Here is a 23,471-nt window from a genome sequence, read left to right on the forward strand (position 1 = left end):
ACAACGCTAGTTGGTACTCGGAAGTGCTGTCCACACAGAAAAACACACTCGTTCATGTGAAAGTGGGGTTCGGTAACGTCAGCTGATCCCCTGCTGTGTGGAGGGCAAACTGCTGCTGCCTCCAAATTGTAACTACTTCAGATTTAAACATTCTCTGATTTGGCCTCTGTCTCCACTCTGTCTCTAGTATTTCCCCTGACCTCCAACACCGCCAGTTCCTGCTCACAGTTGCCGTCCACGCATTCCACACGTGTTCCTGTGTTAATCGGGTTCTGTAACGTCAGCAGATCCCCCAATATGTGTCCGCCACTGTCTCCTGCACTGTCCACCTTCCCACTGCAAGCGGTGGGAATGTGGACAGAGCAGGAGACAGTGGCAGACACACATCAGGGGATCTGCTGACATTACAGAATCCCAGTAACACAGCAACACGTGTGGATTGGGCAGACGGCTGCTGTACGCATAAACTGGCGGTGTTGGTGGTCACGTGAAATCCTGGAAACAGAGTGGAGACAGATGCCTAATTGGAGCACGTTGACAGTCTGTTGTAGCCTACAAACAATCTAAAACTACCACCAAGTAGGCCTCGGCCTACACCATGATTGTCCCTGGGCTCCCACAACGCCAGTTGGTGCTCGACAGTGTCTTTGGCACGGGGACTCCCTGTTGCCCAGCCTGGTTCCAGCACACCTGCTGTTTCCGGGTAGTGTCAAGGTCACTATGCCACCAATCCGTTGTCCTGTCGTCTTGCGGCCGGGTTAGCCGACTCTACGGTGCCTGCAGTTTAGGTGACTCCTATGTGGGCTGCGGGAACTGGCACTGAAGGCTGGATCCGTAGTGCCAATGGGACATGGACCCCCTGTAGGACTGTGGGTTTCGGTAAGTGCGGCCGGCTTGCGGCCTGGCTACTTTGCTTTCAATGGGTACCTTCTGCTACCCACCCGGGTTCCAGCACTGTCTGCTGGTTCTCACCAGAGCCTTTGGCCTAGGTGCCTCCATCTCGGTATCCGAGGTCCAGCACCGTCAGCTGGTCCTTTGTAGTGCTTTCTAGCACAGGTACCTCCTGCCTAGTAACCATGGTCCAGCACCGTCAGCTGTTCCTCGGTAGTGCCATTGGCTCTTGTAGCTTTTGCTACCCATCTGGGTTCCAGCACCGTCAGCTGGTTCTCGGCAGTGTCTTTGGCACAGGGACTCCCTGTTGCCCAGCCTGGTTCCAGCACGCCTGCTGTTTCCGGGTAGTGTCAAGGTCACTATACCACCAATCCGTTGTCCTGTCATCTTGCGGCCGGGTTAGCCGACTCTACGGTGCCTGCAGTTTAGGTGACTCCTATGTGGGCTGTGGGAACTGGCACTGAAGGCTGGATCCGTAGTGCCAATGGGACATGGACCCCCTGTAGGACTGTGGGTTTCGGTAACTGCGGCCAGCTTGCGGCCTGGCTACTTTGCTTTCAATGGGTACCTTCTGCTACCCACCCGGGTTCCAGCACTGTCTGCTGGTTCTCGCCACAGCCTTTGGCCTAGGTGCCTCCATCTCGGTATCCGAGGTCCAGCACCGTCAGCTGGTCCTTGGTAGTGTTTTCTAGCACAGGTACCTCCTGCCTAGTAACCGTGGTCCAGCACCGTCAGTTGGTCCTCGGTAGTGCCATTGGCTCTTGTTCCTTCTGCTACCCATCCGGGTGCCAGCACTGTCTGCTGGTTCTCGCCACAGCCTTTGGCCTAGGTGCCTCCATCTCGGTATCCGAGGTCCAGCACCGTCAGCTGGTCCTTGGTAGTGCTTTTTAGCACAGGTACCTTCTGCTTAGTAACCGTGGTCCAGCACCGTCAGTTGGTCCTCGGTAGTGCCATTGGCTCTTGTTCCTTCTGCTACCCATCCGGGTGCCAGCACTGTCTGCTGGTTCTCGCCACAGCCTTTGGCCTAGGTGCCTCCATCTCGGTATCCGAGGTCCAGCACCGTCAGCTGGTCCTTGGTAGTGCTTTTTAGCGCAGGTACCTTCTGCTTAGTAACCGTGGTCCAGCACCGTCAGTTGGTCCTCGGTAGTGCCATTGGCTCTTGTTCCTTCTGCTACCCATCCGGGTGCCAGCACTGTCTGCTGGTTCTCGCCACAGCCTTTGGCCTAGGTGCCTCCATCTCGGTATCCGAGGTCCAGCACCGTCAGCTGGTCCTTGGTAGTGCTTTTTAGCGCAGGTACCTTCTGCTTAGTAACCGTGGTCCAGCACCGTCAGTTGGTCCTCGGTAGTGCCATTGGCTCTTGTTCCTTCTGCTACCCATCCGGGTGCCAGCACTGTCTGCTGGTTCTCGCCACAGCCTTTGGCCTAGGTGCCTCCATCTCGGTATCCGAGGTCCAGCACCGTCAGCTGGTCCTTGGTAGTGCTTTTTAGCACAGGTACCTTCTGCTTAGTAACCGTGGTCCAGCACCGTCAGTTGGTCCTCGGTAGTGCCATTGGCTCTTGTTCCTTCTGCTACCCATCCGGGTGCCAGCACTGTCTGCTGGTTCTCGCCACAGCCTTTGGCCTAGGTGCCTCCATCTCGGTATCCGAGGTCCAGCACCGTCAGCTGGTCCTTGGTAGTGCTTTTTAGCACAGGTACCTTCTGCTTAGTAACCGTGGTCCAGCACCGTCAGTTGGTCCTCGGTAGTGCCATTGGCTCTTGTTCCTTCTGCTACCCATCCGGGTGCCAGCACTGTCTGCTGGTTCTCGCCAGTTTCTCAGCCTTCTTGTACCTTCTGCTACATTTCCAAGATCAAGCTTTTTGAAATTGTCTTTGGTAACCCTTATTGATCTCCATGACGATGACCCTGATGATGACGACCCTGAAGACCACACCAAAGAAGACCAGAAATATGACCCTAAATAATAAGACCAAGAGGACAAAGAACATGAAGACAACCACCATGATACAGAACAAAAGACAGAAGAACAAGAAGCAAAAGCAGAAGAACAGAAAGCAGAAGAACATTAAGCATAAGACAAAAAATCAGCATAGAAGAAATCAAAATTATAAGCAGAAGAAGACTAAGCAGTAAATGGGGGTGAGTCCGTTCCTCCTCGTGGTGCCCCTGGAAAATGCCTGCTGCTGCAAGCCAAACTGAACGCGGACAAATCCTGTTGTAAATCTTTTGTGACAGGCAGAACGTAAGGTGTAATCTTATAACTTTTATAGATAAGTACTACAGGAATGCCTGTCACCATAAGAAAATGAAGAAAAAGAAGAATAGGAAGAAGATGAAGAAATAGCATATGAAAATTAATAATAGCTGAATAAGAAGAATATGAAAAATGGAAAAAAAAAATTAATGGGAAGAAGGTGAAGAAGAAGAAGATGAATAAGGTGAAGAAAAAGTTGATGAAAAAAATGCTACTGCTGCGGATCATGAAGGAGAAAGTGTGGGAGAAGTACAAAAGAAGGTGAAGAGCATGGAAGTTGCGAAACATACATATCTGACTAAATATAAAAAAGTTAACATAGTCAATATCTTTTTAACTCCGAACGTCTTGAAAAAAAAATTGGAATTAATGCTATGCCATGTGATTTGAATAAACCACTATGCTTTTAATGTCTCCTCCACCTCCCACAATACATTCTACATGATTCTTATTTGTTTTCAATTATGTAGAATTAGCCAACAAGGAAATAAAGGCCTTTTTTTAATTCCGATACCGGAAGTCCCATTGACTTGAATGGGACTTCCGGTATCGGAATCGGCGATACCCGATATTTTTTTCGTATCGGGCGATACCATCCGATACGATATTTTTGGGTATCGAACGGTATCGCTCAACACTACTTATGACGTCATAGTTGGGACCTTTGTGGTGATCAAGTTTTGGAAAACTTTTAATATGTTGTTCCCCACATATAATAGTAATAAAAAAAAATCATAAAACGCTTTCTTGGAATTTGTTCCTGGTCAAACCGTATTTTGACTGGACTATATTGAGTGTGTCTTGATAATTGCCAATAATTTCCATCTGTTGTCTATTCCATTTGCACAACAGCATGTGAAATTGATTGTCAAACAGTGTTGCTTCCTAAGTGGACAGTTTGATTTCACAGAAGTTTGATGTACTTGTGTCATGATCCCAGTGCGGGTTTTTGAGCTGCACGTCAGGGGTTAATGTCTGGAGCTCAGCGCAGATTTTGACCTGCACACCTGGGGTTAATGATTGTGGCCTCTCTATGGTTCTGGGAGAGCTTCTTAAACCCCTGGGAAGCTCCAATCCCTGTCAGTTATACTTTTGCCTTTGGCCGAGTGTGGTGACCTCTGTGTGCCTGTGCCTGATCGCTATAGCTTGTTTATATGGTTTTGACCCGGTTCTGTTCCCCGTTGTGAGTTTGCCTGTTGATTCTGTACTTCGCTACCCTCCCTGTGTATGCCTCATTGCCTGTGATCTGACTACTCTCTGCTCGCCCCTCTTGTACCTTCCAGCTATCTCTGTGTATGACTCATTGGCTAAGTCCTGACTATCCTCCCTGTCTATGCCCCTTGGTAACTTTATCTTGCAGTTACCCTACTTGGAGTTCTCGTGCAGCTCCTAGCTCTCTGGAGTTTAGGCCACGCCCCCAGCAGTCACGTGCTTCAGGTCCTGCTGTTCTGAAGTACGCACCTACTCGGCTGCTGCCCGCTCAGTGAGCAAGTGCAGTGCGGTGTTCCTGACACTTGGAGTTATATTCTGTTTAAATGTTCCCTTTAATTTTTTGAGCAGTGTATAATAAAAGCAAAAAAATGCTAGGAGTTGTGTGATCAAATTCCAACTTTCATGACGTGCACATGTAAAAAATAAACATATATACAATGAATATAAGGACCTGCTGCTGTGTAAGTACTGACCAAAGAGGTGTAAAAAATATCTCAGCAGAAATAAAATGCATAATACATCGTGAATGGCTTAAAATCTATAAGGCTACATAGATTTAATAGTGACAAGAGGAAAATATAACCAAATGGGTATGGATTCAATACATATACTGTATAAATAAGATATAATACAAATATTTTTACATCCCACAATATTATTAAATAAACTCAAAGTGCAAAATTAACTACACAATGTATAAATGTGAGTCCTCATTACGGACAAGAAATATAGGAAGTGGACATAAATCCTATAAAATACGAGCACAAAGAAAACACTTTCCTATGTAATAGGACCAGCATAGGTCCATTAAGAGCATCGGAACCTTAGCATCATCCAGATTGACTTTCTGTTTTCAGATATATTCGAAAAGACAGGATGGTGCCATAACGTTTCTTGTCTAATTTCAAGAGGGTCCAGATATACCACTTCTTAGTGAATTTTTGTGTTAATCAAGAGAAACCTGATACTAGCAGAAAAATTAAAATAAAGAAGTAAAAAGACAAAGATTAAAAACACACAGAGTAAAAACCAAATCAAGAGTCACGAAAACTCAATAAGCACAAGGTCAAAAATCTACAAAAAGGAGGCAAAACTAACTTGCTCATTTAAACCTGCTGGTGTCATAGAACCGAGTGTGGTGATCCAACGGCATTCAAGCTGCGCAAGTTTCCGTTTTAAATCTCCCCCTCAGAATACCTCCTTGAACTCTACCTATGAGGGGGCAATTTCAGATCTTTAGGGCTAGATTAAAGGTATAACCTAAAGTGGAAGGGAATTGTCTTAAGGAGTGCATTATCTGTTGCATACCTTGCCGCCATAATATAACGCACGTGTTTGCAGGCCAAAGACTTTGGGGAGAGGTTTGTAGATAGGGGATACAGTGGGAGATGTATCACAAAGGGATATCGGCGCGCTAAAAATTGCAAGCGTAATGACATGCTTATTGTCTGTATCACCAAAAATCGAGATGACACTGGCATACGTTATATTTCGACCAACAACCAGCAGTGGGAAACTATGCATAAAATACTGACTCGTCACTGGCCAATATTGATGACGGAACCCACGCTTGAAATGAAAACAGAAAATCAATCTTGATGATGCTGAGGTTCACATGCTCTTAATGGACCTATGCCGGTCCTAGGAATGTGTTTTCTTTGTGCTCATGTTTTTGTTGCATCTTATAGGATTTATGTCCACTTCTTATATTTCTTGTCCTTAATGAGGACTCACATTTATACACTGTGTACTTAATATTGCATTTTGGGTTTACTTAATAATATTGTGGGATGTAAAAAAAATTTGTATTATGTCTCTTATTTATATATGTATTGAGTCCATAACCCTTTGGTTATATTTTCTTCTTGTCACTTTTATATCTATGTAGCCTTATAGATTTTGTGCCATTCACGATGTATTATGCACTTTTTTTCTGCTACTATTTTTTATGCACCTCTTTGGCCTGTTTTTACACGGCAGCAAGTCTTTATTCAGTGTATATATGTTTATTTTTTTTACCTGTGCACGTCATGAAAGCTTGGGATATCACACAACTCCTGGCATTTTTTTGCTTTTATTATACTTACATTCATCTGCCATGCCCTTCACAAATATGGAGTACGATGTGGACGCATCAGCGGTGAGTCCCACATTCGTCGATGTAGCCAACGGCGCTCAGTGATGACGCTTGTGGGTCATTGACGTCACGGGGGTTTTTCCCTCATACCCGCAGCATTGTGGTGAGCGCCGGAAGCAGTGTCATACACGCATTGGGATCCACACAGCTGATCTGTATTTACACAGCATTAAATCCTTATATATGGTGGATCTGACACACAGGTTACTACAGCCCCCCGAGAAAGCCCACACAAAATGCGCGTAGGGGCTGCTTTCTTTGCTGCCTCACAAGGGTCATTATGGATAAGATTGTTTGATCCCCTATTTTCATTTAGGTGGTTTATCATTACTTGGTTTGCAGTACCCTGTACTGGGTTTACATATATCTTTTTACTTATTGCCAGGGCAGCACGGTGGCTCAGTGGTTAGCACTGCGGCCTTGCAGTGCTGGAGTCCTGGGTTCGAATCCCACCAAGGACAACATCTGCAAGGAGGAGTTTGTATGTTCTCCCCGTGTTTGCGTGGGTTTCCTCCGGGTACTCCGGTTTCCTCCCACATTCCATAGACATACTGATAGGGAATTTTGATTGTGAGCCCCATCTGGGACAGTGATGATAATGTGTGCAAACTGTAAAGCGCTGCGGAATATTTTAGCGCTATATAAAAATAAAGATTATTATTATTTATGTGCCGAGTACATTTGATGCTAATATTACTATAAGACCTCTGTATGGTTTTTAATATCATGTGATGTTATTTGTTTGCTTTTTGATGCATATGCCGGATATTAAACCAATTAGTATACCTCCTCTATGGGGACACACATTTTTTGCCCATGCCCTACACCAGTGATCCCCAACCCTTTTGACCATGAGAGCCACATTCACCACTGAGAAAGGGTCGCGAGCCACATTCAACTCTGACAGGGGGTCACGAGCAACATCCTGCTCCTGTCCCCCTCAAAGTACTGTCAACCAAAGCTCCCATTACAGTTAGAATGATATCCAAAGCTTTTCCTCAGAAATCTCTCCAAAGCAGCACACTGAGATCCAGGGGTTCCTGCAGTACCCCCATTCAATATTCTTCCATCAAGGACTCCCAACACACTGTTGCATCCAACCTCCTCTAACAGGTAGTACCATTCTCCAGCGTACCATACCTAAAACATCTCTAAACTCCTAAGACCAGCATAGGTGCATGCAGATCTGCTCTTCTATGCAGAGCTACTCACAAAATTCACCATTTTGAGATGTACTCTTCATACCTGTCTGCTAGACCTGCAGCTAATGCACCAAGCTAGCAGACAGTCGCAAGCCACAATTCATGGGATCACGAGCCACATGTGGCTCCTGACCCACAGGTTGGGGACCCCTGTTGTTATGAGCTCATTTTCTGCTCCTCCACTTGAGAGTTCTTCCATTCTCCCTCTGGTGGTGACAGGAGGTAGTGAGGTTGGTTTAAGTGGTAGTGATCTGCCACCTGATGAGGACGATAACGATTGGATCTCTGGAGTATCAGACTGGATATAAGACAGCCGACGCCCTATCCTGTTGCTGGTGATTCAGTCTGCTTCTCAGGTCTTGGACTTCAGCTCTCTTCCAGTCTTCTTAACCCCTTCACCTCCAAGGGTGGTTTGCACGTTCATGACCGGGCCAATTTTTACAATTCTGACCACTGTACCTTTATGAGGTCATAACTCTAGAACGCTTCCATGGATCCCGGTGATTCTGACATTGTTTTCTCGTGACATATTGTACTTCATGTTAGTGGTAAAATTTCATTCAAATAACTTGCGTTTATTTGTGAGAAAAACGGAAATTTGGCGAAAATTTTGAAAATTTCGCAATTTTCCAACTTTGAATTTTTATGCCCTTAAATCACAGAGATACGGCACACAAAAAACTTGATAACTAACATTTCCCACATGTTTACTTTACATCAGCACAATTTTGGAACCAAAATTTTTTTTTGTTAGGAAGTTATAAGGGTTAAAAGTTGACCAGCGATTTCTCATTTTTACAACACCATTTTATTTTTAGGACCACATCACATTTGAAGCCACTTTGAGGGGTCTATATGATAGAAAATACCCAAAAGTGACACCATTCTAAAAACTGCACCCCTTAAAGTGCTCAAAACCACATTCAAGAAGTTTATTAACCCTTTAGGTGCGTCACAGGAATTTTTTTGAATATTTAAAAAAAAAATGAACATCTAACTTTTTTTCATAAAAAAAATACTTCAGGTTCAATTTTTTTTATTTTACCAAGGGTAACAGGAGAAATTGGACTGCAAAAGTTATTGTGCAATTTGTCCTGAGTACGCAGATACCTGATATGTGGGGGGGAACCACTGTTTCGGTGCATGGCAGAGCTCAGAATGGAAGGAGCGCCGTTTGACTTTTTCAATGCAAAATTGGCTGGAATTCAGATTGGACGCCATGTCACGTTTGGAGAGTCCCTGATGTACCTAAACAGTGGAAACCCCCTACAAGTGACCCCATTTTGGAAACTAGACCCCCCAAGGAACTTATCTAGATATGTGGTGAGAACTTTGAACCCACAAGGGCTTTACAGAAGTTTATAACGTACAGCGGTACAATTAAAAAATCATATTTTTTCCACAAAAATGATCTTTTCACCCCAATTTTTATTTTCCCAAGGGTAACAGGACCCTAAAAGTTATTGTGCAATTTGTCCTGAGTACGCTGATACCCCACATGTGGGGGTAAACCACTATTTGGGGCGCATGGCAGAGCTCGGAAGGGAAGCAGCGCCATTTGACGTTTTTGGCTGGAATTGAGATCGGACACCATGTCGCGTTTGGAAAACCCCTGATGTACCAAAACAGTGGAAACCCCCCACAAATGACACCATTTTGGAAACTAGACCCCCTAAGGAACTTATCTAGATGTGTGGTGAGAACTTTGAACCCCCATGGGCTTCACAGAAGTTTATAACATAAAGCCATACAATTAAAAAATCATATTTTTTCCACAAAAATGATCTTTTCACCCTCAATTCTTATTTTTCCAAGGGTAACAGGACCGTAAAAGTTATTGTGCAATTTGTCCTGAGTACGCTGATACCCCACATGTGGGGGTAAACCACTATTTGGGCGCATGGCAGAGCTCGGAAGGGAAGCAGCGCCATTTGACGTTTTTGGCTGGAATTGAGATCGGACACCATGTCGCGTTTGGAAAACTCCTGATGTACCAAAACAGTGGAAACCCCCCACAAATGACACCATTTTGGAAACTAGACCCCCTACGGAACTTACCTAGATGTGTGGTGAGCACTTTGACCCCCCCAGTGCTTCACAGAAGTTTATAATGCCCGGGCGTGAAAATAAAAAATTCGTATTTTTTCCACAAACATGATCTTTTAGTCACCATTTTTTTATTTTCCCAAGGGTACCAGGAGAAATTGGACCCCAAAAGTTGTTGTCCAATTTGTCCTGAGTATGCTGATACCCCATATGTGGGAGAAAACTACTGTATGGGCACACGTCGGGGCTCGGAAGGGAAGTAGTGACGTTTTGGAATGCAGACTTTGATGGAATGGTCTGCAGGTGTCATGTTGCCTTTGGAGAGCCCCTAATGTACCTAAACAGTGGAAACCCCCCACAAATGACACCATTTTGTAAACTAGACCCCCCAAGGAACTTATCTAGATGTGTGGTGAGCACTTTGACCCCCCCAGTGCTTCACAGAAGTTTATAATGCCCGGGCGTGAAAATAAAAAATTCGTATTTTTTCCACAAACATGATCTTTTAGTCACCATTTTTTTATTTTCCCAAGGGTACCAGGAGAAATTGGACCCCAAAAGTTGTTGTCCAATTTGTCCTGAGTATGCTGATGCCCCATATGTGGGAGAAAACTACTGTATGGGCACACGTCGGGGCTCGGAAGGGAAGTAGTGACGTTTTGGAATGCAGACTTTGATGGAATGGTCTGCGGGTGTCATGTTGCCTTTGGAGAGCCCCTAATGTACCTAAACAGTGGAAACCCCCCACAAATGACCCCATTTTGAAAACTAGACCCACTAAGGAACTTATCTAGATGTGAGGTGAGCACTTTGAACCCCCAAGAGCTTCACAGAAGTTTATAATGCCAGGGCATGAAAATAAAAAAATCGTATTTTTTCCAGAAACATGATCAATTAGTCCCCAATTTTTTCATTTTCCCAAGGGTAACAGGAGAAATTGGACCCCCAAAAGTTGTTGTCCAATTTGGCCTGAGTACGCTGAAACCCCATATGTGGGAGAAAACTACTGTATGGACACACGTCGGGGCTCGGAAGGGAAGCAGTGACGTTTTGGAATGCAGACTTTGATGGAATGGTCTGCGGGTGTCATGTGCGTTTGGAGAGCCCCTGATGTACCTAAACTATTGAAACTCCCCACAAGTGACCCCATTTTGGACACTAGACCCCCCACGGAACTTATCTAGATGTGTGGTGAGCACTTTGAACCCCCAAGTGCTTCACAGAAGTTTATAACACTCGGACGTGAAAATAAAAAAATCATTTTTTTCCACAAAAATGATATTTTTGCCCCCAATTTTTTATTTTCCTAAAGGTAACAGGAGAAATTGGACCCCAAAAATTGTTTTGCAATTTGTCCTGAGTAGGTTGATACCCTACATGTGGGGTAAAACACTGTTTGGGCGCATGGCAGAGCTTGGAATGGAAGGAGCAACATTTGACTTTTTCAACTCAGAATTGGCTGGAATTGAGATCAGACGCCATGTTGCATTTGGAGAGCCCCTGATGTGCCCAAACAGTGGAAACCCCCCCAATTATAACTCCAACCCTAACCCCAACACACCCCTAACCCTAATCTGAGCCCTAACCCTAGCCCTAACCCTAGCCCTAACCCTAGCCCTAACCCTTGCCCTAACCCTAGCCCTAACCCTAGCCCTAACCCTAGCCCTAAAGGGAAAATGGAGATAAATACTTTTTTTTTAAATTTTATTATTTTTCCCTAACTAAGGGGGTGATGACGGGGGGTTTGATTTACTATTTATGGCGGTTTTTATATTTGGCAGCTGTCGCACGCTAAAAGACGCTTTTTATTGTAAAAATAGTTTTTGCATCACCACATATTGAGAGCTATAATTTTTCCGTATTTTGACCCACCGAGTCATGTGAGGTCTTATTTTTTGTGGGACGAGTTGACGTTTTTATTGGTACCATTTTCGGGCACGTGACATTTTTTATTCCTATTTTTTGGACACATGAATTTCATGAATTTCTTTTGGGGGGGTGCGTTTACACCGTTCCTCGTGCGGTAAAATTGATAAAGCGGTTTTATTCTTCGGGTCAGTACGGTTACAGCGATACCTCATTTATGTCATTTTTTTATGTTTTTGTCGGTTTTATGCAATGAAAACTATTTTATATAAAAAACAATTATTTTTGCATCGCTTTATTCTGTGAGCTATAACTTTTTTATTTTTTCGCTAATGATGCTGTGTGGTGGCTCGTTTTTTGCGGGACAAGATGACGTTTTCAGCGGTACCATGGATATTTATATGCGTCTTTTTGATCGCGCGTTATTACACTTTTTGTTTGGCGGTATGATAATAAATGATTATTTTTTGCTTCTTTTTTATATTTTTATTTTTTAAGGGGTTTGCTAAAGGGGTTAACTAATGGGACAGTTTTATAGGGCGGGTCATTACGGACGCGGCGATACCTAATATGTGTACTTTTATTGTTTTTTTTTTTATTATTTCCAAAAAATGGATTTATTGGGGGAATATTTTTTTTTTTTTCTAATTTATTTGGTGATTTTTTTTTAATTATTTTAACACTTTTTTTTATTTTTTTTTTACTTTATTAAATAGTCCCAGGTGGGACATCACTGTCCTGTGACAGATCGCTGATCTGTCACATCACAGATCACTGTGACAGATCAGCGATCTGACACAGGCACTGCAGAAGGCTTCCTCATGCCTGCGCTTTGCAGGCACTGAGGAAGCCAGCTTCCTCAGGCCCCCGAAGGCCCCCGTCGCCATCTTGGATCCGGGGGCCTGGAGGAAAGGAGTCCCCCGCAGCAGCGCTGCACATTGCGCTGCCGTGGGGGGCTCAGGGAAGCACGGAGAGAGCCCCCTCCCTGCCGATGCTTCCCTTTAACCCCCGGTACACCGCGATCATGTTTGATCGCGGTGTGCAAGGGGTTAACGTGTCGGGGGCGGTCCGTGACCGCCCCTGACACATTGTGCCGGGTGTCAGCTGTGATAATCAGCTGACACCCGGCCGCGATCAGCGGCGCTCACCACGTGGGCGCCGCTGATCGCGCTAGACGTACTATCCCGTCCATGGGCATAGGGGCCCGGGTCCCATGGACGGGATAGTACGTCTCATGTCAGGAAGGGGTTAAGCTAAGTTTGTTTTTTGCTAATGTTCACACTTGCGCTTGTTGGTCAATTCAGTTTCTTGTGTGGTCAGCTTGCCCCTGCTGGGGCTATGCTGAACTTCCACTCCTATTTATCTGTATTTGCCAATTTGCCTTTTTGTCCCTTGGCCTCTTTTTGCTCTGTTTCAGAATATTTCAGAGTGCTGATATAGTGGGAGAAGTCTAGTGACTTCAGGATTAATTTTGCTATCAGACGTGTTGGACATTATTTTTGGTAGGGTTTTTTGGCAGATTGCAGACAGTGGCTTTCCTTTCCTGTCCTTTCTAGTTAGTCGGGCCCCATCGTTTGCTCAGCCTATTTTCCTGGCTGTGTATGTGTTTTCATCTTGCTTCACCGTCAATACATGTGTGGGGGCTGTCTTTTCCTTTGGGGTCTGCTCTGGGGCAGTCACTTTTCCCTATTCTTTCTTTAGGTTTATGCAGTCCTCCGGCGGTGACGAGGCGTCTAGGAACAACGTAGGAACGCTCCACTGCTACTATTAGTTGTGTGGTTAAGATCAGGGATCTGCAATCTGCATAGTGACCAACCTCTCTGGTTTTCTGGGACTTAGCTTTTTGTTGTTCCTCCTCGGCGACCCATTCATAACAGAATCACCAGCCATTCTGCAGATTCTAGGGTACTCAAAAGCAGGGAAAGATTGTTTAAAGAAAAAGAAAAAAAAAGTCAGAATTTTTTTTTTTTTTTTTTTTCTGGGGCCGTAGAAGGATTTTTTTTTTTCTAATGGAGATTAAGCAATTGTCTGATTGTGTGGAGCAACTTGCTGCTGAAGTGCAGGGAATTTCCACCTACCTCATTTATTCACATGCTGCTGAACCTAAGATTCCTACTCCTGATGTGTTTTCTGGGGATCGGTCTAAATTTCTGAATTTTAATAATAATTGTAAATTATTTCTTGCCTTGAAGCCTAATTCATCAGGGAGCTCTGTGCAGCAGGTTAAAATTGTAATTTCCTTGCTGCGCGGCGATCCCCAGGATTGGACTTTTTCTATGACACCTGAAAATCCTATTTTGACTAATGTGGATGCGTTTTTCAAGCCTTGGGGTTGTTGTATGATGAACCTAATGCTGTTGATCAAGCTGAGAGAACCCTGTTGGCATTAGACCAGGGTCAGGATCCTGCAGAGTTGTACTGCCAAAAATTCCGAAAGTGGGCGGTCCTTACTACATGGAATGATAGTGCATTGGCGGCTCTCTGTCGGAAAGGTTTGTCAGAGACCGTAAAAGATGTTATGGTGGGATTTCCTGTTCCTTCTGGTCTGGATGGCTCTATGTCATTAGCCATTCAAGTTGATCGGCGTTTACGTGAACGTAAAACTACACGGGAGGCGCTGCCACCTTTTGAACAAATGTCTGAACCTATGCAATGTGATGGGGCTTTGACTAGGGCGCAACGTCGTGCGTTTAGAAGGCGTAATAAGCTGTGTTTTTTCTGTGGAGACGCCTCTCATACTATTTCTGTCTGCCCTAAACGAGAGAAACGTTTTGCACACACATTTGCTGTGGGCAGTATACAACCTAAGTTCCTTTTGGCAATTACTCAGATCTGCTCCTTGTCCACATTTTCCACTAAGGCTTTTGTGGATTCAAGAGCAGCTCTGAATCTGATGGATTTGGACTTTGCTAAACGTTGTGGTTTGTCCATGACGCCTCTGCAGATGCCTATTCCTTTGAGCGGTATTGATGCCACTCCTTTGGCGGAGAATAAACCTCAGTTTTGGACCCAGGTGATAATTCGAGTTGCCCCAGACCACCAAGAAAATTGTAAATTTTTGGTGCTACATAATTTGCATTATACTATTGTTCTGGGGTTCCCCTGGTTGCAAACTCATAACCCAGTCTTGGATTGGAAATCTGTCTCTGTGGTGAGTTGGGGTTGTCAGTGCGTTCTTAGGGACGCTCCTGTTTTCTCCACCTCTCCTCAGTCTCATGATGTTCCTGATTATCTGGCTGATTTCTCTGATGTATTTAGTGAGAGTAAGTCTGCGTCTTTGCCTCCTCATAGGAGTTATGACTGTGCAATTGACTTGATGCCTGGGTGTAAATTTCCCAAGGGTCGGCTTTTCAACTTATCTGTACCCGAACATGATGCTATGCGATCCTATATTAAGGAGTCGTTGGAGAAGGGTTATATTAGACCATCCTCGTCACCTTTAAGTGCTGTTTTTTTTTGTGGCCAAGAAAGATGGTTCATTAAGACCGTGTATTGATTATCGTTCCCTTAACAAGATGACGGTTAAATATCAGTACCCGTTACCTCTGATGTCTGATTTATTCTCCAGAGTTAAGAGTGCCTGCTGGTTTACTAAGCTTGACCTCAGGGGGGCGTATAACCTTATTCGCATCAAGCACGGGGATGAATGGAAGACGGCATTTAATACTCCGGAGGGACATTTTGAGTACCTGGTGATGCCTTTTGGGCTCTCTAATGCCCCTTCTGTCTTCCAGTCCTTTATGAATGATATTTTCCGAGACTTTGTGGATAAGTTTTTGATCATCTATCTGGATGATATTTTGATCTTTTCTAGTGATTGAGATTCCCATGTGGAACATGTCCGGACTGTGTTCCGGATTTTGAGGGAGAATTCCCTGTTTGTTAAGGGATCGAAGTGCCTCTTTGGTGTACAGAAGATTTCATTTTTGGGATTTATCTTGTCTCCATCGACTATTGAAATGGACCCGGCCAAGATACAGGCCATTTATGATTGGGTTCAGCCCACTTCTTTGAAGGCTCTCCAGAAGTTTTTGGGTTTTTCTAATTTCTATCGTAAATTTATAGGTAATTTTTCTAGTATTGTCAAACCACTGACTGATCTGACCAAGAAGGGAGCTGATGTGCTGAATTGGTCTCCTGAGGCTGTCTCAGCATTTCAGGAGCTTAAGCGGAGATTTACTTCAGCTCCAGCTTTACGGCAACCTGATGTCTCACTTCCATTTCAAGTGGAGGTAGACGCTTCTGAGATTGGTGCAGGAGCTGTTTTGTCCCAAAAAGACCCTGTGACTTCTAAGATGAATCCATGTGCCTTCTTTTCTCGAAAATTTGCCCCATCTGAACGCAACTATGACGTGGGGAATTGGGAATTGTTTGCCATGTAATGGGCATTTGAGGAGTGGAGACATTGGTTGGAGGGAGCTAGACATCAATTTGTGGTCCTCACCGATCAAAAGAATCTGATTTATCTGGAGTCGGCCAAACGCTTGAATCCTAGACAAGCTAGATGGGCCTTGTTTTTCACGCTTTTTAATTTTGTGGTCTCTTTTCTTCCGGGCACTAAGAATGTTAAGGCAGACGCCCTTTCTAGGAGTTTCTTTGCTGATTCTCTTAATGTGACTGAGCCTACTACTATCCTAGGTGAGGGAGTAGTTCTTTCTGCCATTTCACCCGATTTGAGACGCGCCCTGGAGAAATTTCAGGAGGATAAACCTGAGCGTTGCCCTATGGGAAGATTGTATGTTCCTGACCAGTGGAGAAAAAGAGTGACGTCTGCAGGTCTCCTCTCCGCAGGCAATTCATCACTGCTAATGTAACAATTCTAGAACATAAACAGTCGGAGGTCTGCATTATACATCACATATTATGCTCTAAAGATGCTGTACTGCATACATTACATAGTAGATTCCGAGACTGCCGATTTACATCACATAGGATACACCGATACTGCTGTATGCATCAAAATAGGATACACTGATACTGCTGTATGCATCGAATAGGAAACACTGAGACTGCTATGTACACATCACATAAGATATACCGGGGCAGCTTTACATACATCACATAGGATACCCTGGGGCTGTTATACATACAGCACATAGGGGTATAACTGGGGTGGTTATACAGCTCTGGCAAAAATTAAGAGATCACTGCAAAATTTTCAGTTTGTCTGATTTTTCTCTTTATAGGTATATTTTTGAGTAAAATGTAAATTGCTCTTTTATTCTATAAACTACTGACAACATGTCTTTGAATTTCCAAGCACTAAATTTTGAATTTATTTTCAGAAAGATAAATAGTCAAAATAACAAAAAATGTAGTGCTTGCAGACTTAATGCTTAGAAAACAAGTACATAATCATTTAGAAACAACAATACTAATGTTTTAACTCAGGAAGAGTTCAGAAATCAATATTTTGTGGAATAACCATGATTTTTAATCACCGCTTTCATGCGTCTTGACATGCTTTCCACCAGTCTTTCACACTGCTTTTGGGTGACCTTATGCCACTCCTGGTACAAAAATGTAAGCAATTCTTTGTTTGATGGCTTGTGATTATCCAACTTCCTCTTGATTACATTTCAGAGGTTTTCAATGTGATTCAGGTCTGAAGATTGGGCTGGCCATGAAAGGGATTTGATGTGGTGGTCCTTCATCCACACATTGATTGGCCTAGCTGTGTGGCATGGCGCATTGTCCTGCTGGAAAAAACAGTCCTCAGAGTTGAGGAACATTGCCTAAGCAGAAGGAATCAACTGATTTTTCCAGGATAACCATGTATGCGGCTTGAGTAATACGACCTTCGTAAAGATTAACTTGCCCAATTCCAGCAAATTAGACTCATCAGAGAAGATAACCATACTCCAGTCCTCTATGGTCCAATCCTTATGGTGTTTGGCAAACTTCAGCCTGGCGCTCCTTTCCTTCTCATTGATGAAAGGCTTTTTTCTAGCTTTACATGACTTGAATTTTTTTTTTTTTTTAAACAGCAAATAAAAAGGCAGCAACACTTACCTGCCCAGATCTAGGAACAAATGCACTGCAATTGTATACTGGGCAGTCACCCCCTCCAGGAATGGGTAGGTGGAGAGTGGCTGTTAATCTGGTATTTTGCACCTGTGTTGCTAACATCTTGCTTTATGGGCTGGCTGCACCCTGCAGTGCATTTGTTCCTAGATCTGAGCAGGTAAGTGTTGCTGCCTTTTTATCTGCTGTTTAAAAATGAATTTTTGGAGACCTTGAGTCTTCTTTAGTGGCTTTGCTATTTAGTTACTTTATATGACTTGAACCCTGCCTCTAGGAGCCTGTTACGAACTGTTCTTGCCGTGCACTTCACCCCAGCTGCCATTTGCTATTCCTTTCGTAGGTCACTTGATGTCATCATGCATGATTGCTGAGTGACATTTGAATAAGATGACGGTCATCCTTGTCAGTGGAGAGTTGTTTTCGCCCTCTGCCATTCTGTAGCTTTGTTGTCCTCAATGTCTGCTGCTTGACCTTGTTGTAATGGACTGCCGTCTTAGAAATTTTAAGGATGGAGGCAACATGACACTCACTGTGTCCCTCTGCTAGTAAAGCCAGAATTGAGCCCTTCTTTTCCTCACTCAAGACTTTTCTTTTCAACTCCTTTGGCATGGCTGTTATTTTTTTCATTCCTATTACTTTTGGCATATTACCAGCAATTGTTTTGCCATCCAGCTTGTCCTATTGCAAGAGGATTGTGAACACCACAGCAGGGTATTTTATACTTTCCTTCGTTAAATAAGATTTGGTTCATATGATAACCTAATCAGAAGCACATTAAGTAGAATGAGGTGTGCTGTGGTTGGAATTTAACTGACACTGGACTGGAATGGCTGTCAGACATGTAGAGAAGCTGATTTTTATAAAACTGTGCAGTGGTCTCTTAATTTTTGCCAGAGCTGTATATCTAGCACATAGGAGACATTGGGGCTGGTTATATACATCACATAGGAAATACATGAGGCTGGGATGCAAACATCATGAAGACAGTGAGGCTGGTGTTCATACATCACATTGAATACACAAGGACTGGTATACATACAACACTTTTTGTGGGAAAAAAAACCTGGCACTCAGCGAGAAAAGTGACAAAAACAAAATGTTCCATTTATTGCATCCAGAATTAACGTTAAACGTTTTTGGTACACATCCGGACCATCATCAGAACTGATATGAGAAGACTGGGTTTTATGTATTGTTATGGATCAAATGAGGCAGCAAATGTATCACTCATTTGGGCAACTTCCCTAGTTCTGATGGTAATCTGGCAATGTGTTACAAACAGGTTCATCAAGTTCAACGTTGGGTCGCTCTTTAGCCATTATGTAGTTGTGCAGAACCACACACGCTTTGACAACATCATCGACTGTCTCAATTTTTAGATTAATGGCTGTTCCCAAAATGCGCCATTTCGAGAGACAAGCTTACCAAAGGCACACTCAAAGGCACTTAGAAACCATCTGTGTACCTTAGTTACCAGCGCGCTGATGCTGGGAGCTGGTAACCAAAGTAAACATCGTCGTCGCTGGTGCTGATCGCTGGTGAAGCTGCCTGTTTGGCAGCTCACCAGCGATCATGTAGTGACACACCAGCGATCCTGACAAGTTGATATCGTTGTCGGGATCGCTGGTGAGTCGCTATGTGTGACGTGGCCCTTAGGCGCTAGAGCTCAAGTCTGCCTCTTCGCTGAGAGGTCATTTGCATATTTTATTGCCAAAAGAAGCATTCAATGGCCTATAAATCTCCTTACATTGGCTTGGCACTCTTCATAAGGAGAAACTTGTCTTCTTTGACCCCCAGAGACCTATCACCTAGCCAAAATCAGGTGATCCGCTTTGCACTTTATGAAGGAGCCCCAAAGCATATCGTCAACATCTACAAATAGGCTGGTTTAGCTTCTTATCCAAAGGGCTCATTCAGATGTCCGATTTCTGCATATAAGAGCGATTCGTGATTTTCACGGATATCACTTGTACCTGTGATAATCTATGGAGCAATTCACATGTTCGATCGTGGAGAAATGTCCGATTTTTTTTTTTTTTTTTTTATCTGCGTGTCACATCAAAATCGGCAATGCCAGTTGCAGTGGGCCCGTGAGACCTCACTTGGATGATTTCTGAGTGCGGTCCTACTTTTCACTGACTTTCAGAATGAAGACGGTGGAGAAATTTATTGATGTAATTCATCAAAATAGTCATTCCGATTTTCTTGTTTGCGAAAAAAAAAAATCAACGTCTGAATGAGGCATAAGTCTTGTGGCAAGGTGCTTTAACCCCTTAACAACACATGACATTATGATATGTCGTATGTCTGCTCCCTGTCTTTAATGTGGGCTCCTGAGCACGGATCTTTCCAAGTAGACAATTGTTTTGCTGTTCAGCCATCATCTACTTGTTACATCTGCAAATGGAGCGGAGCTCTGCACGTGACTGACTGCAGCATTTAACAGGTTACCAATCTGTGACAGCTGCATTTACAATGTGTCACATGGGGAACACGCTTCTATCCCCCTATTGCATGAGACAGATTTTTGCTATACACATCAATTCTGTGGTATTAGATGATCGCGGGTTCAATTTCCCTAAAAGGATTACAAAATAGAGTGCGTTTTTTTAAGTGCAAGGAATGCGGTGAGTATTCATTCCCTGACACTGTGCGCTACTGAAGAGCAATGAATACTCACTGCTCTTCGTGTACACAGTCTTGTTGTGCAGAGCACTGAGTATTCCGGCAGCTGCCCTTCGGCTTGCAAGCAGCGCATGATGTCCCTGCCATGCACTGCTTACAAGCACAAAGCAGCAGCAGCTGCTGGCATCAGAACAAGATGCTGCGAGGGAGCGCTGGGAAGGTAAGTGTAATGGCTTGTTTTTTTTAATGTTTTCTGATGGGGCCATGCATACCAGGATGGGGGTGTCGGGGCCAATCTTACCAAGATAAGGATGGGACCATGCATACCAGGACTGGGATGGGGGCCAGTCATACCAGGATGCTAAAGAGAAATTAATATTCAATGCCCTCCACGCCCATGTGCGTGGAATGCAGTGAATAACCATTGCTCTTTAGCAGCGGGAACAGGTTTTAGCCACAGCAGCCGGCTCCTGCCTCTCTGACCTGCTGCTCCGCCGATGTCGCTCCCCCACCTCCCCGCCAGAGTCGGTACATCCGGACTATAAGACACTCCCCATTTTCCTCCACATTTTTGGAGGAAAAAAGTGCGTCTTGTAGTCTGAAAATTACAGTATGTGATATCTCTACCTCAGTAAAAGTTTGATCTATCAAATATAAAATGAATTAAGCATATCTAGTGATGAGCGAACGCGCTCTGATAAAGTGATATCCGAGCAAGGTCTGGTATCCAAGTATCTTGGGCGTGCTTGAATATGTTTGAGTCCTTGCGACTGCAAGTTTTACGGCTGTTAGGCAATCCCCACTTGCTCAGGCTATCTTCTGCTACAAAACATGCAGCAGCAGGGATTCAAACATATTCAAGCACGCCCAAGATACTCTGCTAACGCCAGAGCTTGCTCGGATAACACATTATCAAAGCACGTTCGCTCATCACTAACCAGATCCATAAACAATGTAGTTAAGAAAGAAAAAACACCAGAATTGTTTTTCCACCACAGCAACACCACAAAAATGCAATAAGAAGATATTAAAACAAAATATCTACTCCAAAATGGTATCAATGAAAATATCTGTTCAGTAGGCATAAAACTGGCCCCCAAACAGCTCCATCAACTGAAAATTAAAGTCATTATGGGTCTCAAAAAATGGCAACACAAATTTTTTTCACCACTTTAATAGAAAAAAAAAACTATTCTTACTTGGTACGACCATAATTGTACTGACCTTTTTTCTTAGCTTTACAGTGCATAACATGGTAAAATGGATGGTGTCATTCAAAAGTACAACTCGGCCAGCAAAAAAACAAGCCCTCAAATGTTTTACAGTGGCATGTATAAGTTTGGGCACCCCTGCTCAAAATTACTGTCATTGTGAACAGATAAACAAGATGAAGATGACATGATCTCTAAAAGGGTTACCTAGTAGCACCCACTTTTAAAAGTATCACAGCTTGTAAATGCTTTTTGTAGCATGCCAAGAGTCTTTCAATTCGTGTTTGAGGGATTTTCATCCATTCTTCATTGAAAAATTCTTCCACTTCTGTGAGATTCTTGGGTCGTCTTGCATGCACTGCTCGTTTGAGGTCTAGCCATATATTTTCAATGATGTTCAGATCAGGTGATTGTGAAGGCTATTGTAAAACTTCAGCTTGCACCTTTTTAAGGTAGGTTATTGTGGATTTTGATGTGTTAAGATCATTATCTATTTGTAGAAGCCATCCTATTTTCAACTTCAGCTTTTTTACCGATGAAGTTATTTTTGCATCAAGAATTTGTTGAAATTTAATTGAATCCATTCTTCCCTTTACCCACGAAATGTTCCCAATGCAACACAACCCCAATGAATGATTGATCCACCCCCAGGCTTGATGATTAGCGAGATATTCTTTTCCTGAAATTCTGTCCCTTTTTTCTCCACACATCTTTGATTATTGTGGCCAAAGAATTCTATTTTAATCTCATCGGTCCATAGCACTTGTTTCCAAAATGCATCAGGCTTGTTTTAGCTGTTCTTTCGCATCCTTCTGGCACTGAATTTTTGGTAAGGATGCAGGAGAGGTTTTCTTATAAAGACTGTCATAAAGGCCATATTTGTGTAGGTGTCTCTGAACAGTAGAACAATGTACCACAACTCCAGAGTCTGCTAAATATTTCTGAAGGTCTTTTGCAGTCAAGCAGGGGGGGGGAAGGTGGAGATTTGCCTCTCTAGGAACCCTACGAGCAGCTCACTGACATTTTTCTTGGTCTTCCAGACCTTATCTTTGACCTCCAATGTTCCTGTTAACTGCCATTTCTTAATTACATTTCGAACTGAGGAGAAGGCAACTTGAAAACGCTTTGCTATATTCTTATAGCCTTCTCCTGCTTTGTGGGCCTCCACCATTTTCATTTTCAGAGAGGTAGGTGGCTGTTTAAAAGAACCCATGGCTGCAGTTTTTTGGTACAAGGTTAGAGGAGGCTCGGTATTTATAAAGCTGGGAAATTTGGGGCACCTGGCCTATCTTAACGATGATAGTGATCAAGCCACAACCCTAACAGGATAATTAACATTTCAAACCTTGGTCAAAGTTATCTGAGCACACACTTCTCCAATGGTGCCCAAACATTTGCATTTTCCTTTTTATCATTTTTAAAATAAAAAATACTTTTTGCCTAAAATACAAAGGAAATGTAATCTTTAACTTTAGGCATTTTAGAGATCATTTCATCTTTAACTTAACTGTTCACAATAACAGCCATTTTAATCAGTGGTGTCCAAACTTTTACATGCCACTGTATGTCAACAAAAAATAAAGTAGGAAGCCAATAATGATAGTGCAGAACAGGAAACAATATATCAAAGTTATAAATAACTTTTATTGCAAAAAAAAGATTAAAAGACAAATTTCATAATTGTAACTGTCCCAACACAGACGGCACCATTGATGTGTGAACCAAAGGTCAAAGAACCCCTGGAAGAAGTAATCCAAGTAGAAAGGTCATTATTTATTGATTGCTTTATCTTATGAACAGCAGCAGAAGAATGGTATGCCAGACGGAAATTGTATTGAAGTAAAAAGTCAATCAATGTAAGGATGTATACATCCTGGCAGCCAACATGAAATTGACTCACACACCAAACAAACCCTACAAGCGTTTTGCGCTTTGTCAGGGGTGCTTGATGGTAAAAAGCTTGTCTCTAAGACACATAAATACATTGGGTGAAATAAGTATTGA

This window comes from Dendrobates tinctorius, unplaced genomic scaffold, assembly GCF_039654945.1.
Source record: "Dendrobates tinctorius isolate UK_male_01 unplaced genomic scaffold, ASM3965494v1 ptg000015l, whole genome shotgun sequence".
Lineage (NCBI taxonomy): Eukaryota > Metazoa > Chordata > Amphibia > Anura > Dendrobatidae > Dendrobates > Dendrobates tinctorius.